The sequence below is a fragment of the Octodon degus genome, unplaced genomic scaffold, assembly GCF_000260255.1.
Source record: "Octodon degus isolate 3935 unplaced genomic scaffold, OctDeg1.0 scaffold00140, whole genome shotgun sequence".
Taxonomy (NCBI): domain Eukaryota; kingdom Metazoa; phylum Chordata; class Mammalia; order Rodentia; family Octodontidae; genus Octodon; species Octodon degus.
In genome coordinates this window covers 1875438-1876942 of record NW_004524716.1, presented here as the reverse complement: position 1 = coordinate 1876942, position 1505 = coordinate 1875438, and positions in this window count along the sequence as shown.

Below are 1505 nucleotides of genomic sequence, written 5' to 3'. Positions count from 1 at the left end.
AAAAAAAAAATTCTGTTCATTTTTGTTGGTGTTTTTGTTACCTTTATGCATTGGGGGAATTTGCAGGTCCTACTCTTCCCATCTCACCTCCATCACTGCCCCCCCCCCTTTTGCATCTGAACCCAAGGTTCTCTCCCTGGAGCATTTGTCCCTTCTGAAATTCTGTCACTAATCTTTTATGCTTCATTGCTCAGCCTGAACGTCCCTTCTTCGGGGAAGTTTTAGTTCATATCCTAGCTGTTGTTTATCACAATTGTGACCATTGTATACTGCACTGAAGGGCCTGTGTCTCTCTTATCACGTGTCCCTGTTTCGTGTGTACAGCTTCCGTGTGCTGCCAAACTGAAGTGAAGGCTAAGTGTTATCAGCGTTCCACAGCTTCACTTAATGCGCACAGCTATCTGAGAGACTGAAGGCCCGAGGAGGGGACGTAAAATCCCCTCACGAGGAGAACAGCACCGTGTTACCATATTGCTAAACCTCCAAGGGCCGGGGGCTGTCAGTTATGTGTTCTCCTGTCTGGCTTACCTGCCGGTCTTTCTGGGAGCCCTTGACTCTAACCCAACTCCCTGTTCTTAACTAGATTATGAAAAATGACTGTGTCCCCAGCTTGGGGAGAAAACCTATTAAATTTCCATAGTAATTTTAGCCATGCTAAAATCGGTATGTCATTAACTTGGTCATCTCTATTAACCTGTAGTAGTTACAAAAGGCAGCTGGGTCCATAAGTAGTTATTCAAAAGGACTTCTGTGAACTGTACTGAGCGCCCAGGCCAAGGCACAAAGAATTGCAGACTCGTTGACCTGCGTGCCGTTCCTCTCATGTCCTGTCTGATGGGGCCTTTGTATGATTAACTTTTTACCCATTGTCGTTCAACATTGCTTTTCGTCTTAGCTCATTTTACTCGCATTTAATGATTGAGTCAGAGACTAAGCTGGGAAGCTGAGGATTCACGTAATTTTTTTGGATTTAGGCTGTCTTGCTCTTAATTGGATATTAGAGAGGAAACTGGGCATTAAGCAGTGCTTGATGCCAAGAGGCCTGGCGCCCTTGATCCCTGCAGCGCTAATGACCCGCTGTCAAGTGCTGTACCCTGGCGAGAACTCACCAAGACGCAAGGTCATTATTTCAGTGGTGCCACATGAGCTAGGGGTGCAGATTGTCTTTGTACTTCCGATGGATAGTGGCCTAGCTGCTTATGACTGATGCAGGTTGTTATAGCGCCAGGGGACAAGAAATTCGGGTGCGGCTGTGGTAGGTAGTGTGTGATGGAAGAGGAGAATTTAACCTACATCATTTGCTAATTAGTTTTTGTTAATGGCCTTTTTTTTTATTTTATTTTTTGTATTTTTTAGGAAAGGGTCTACAGGGTCCAGATCGGACTGGTAGTGAGTCCCAAGTGCTGGGATTATAGGCCCACGCCACCACGCCCAGTCAATTGCTGTCTCAGCGCTCCTAGGGGATGGGGCCAGCACAGCAGGCCTGAGGATCAAACCCCCAGCCC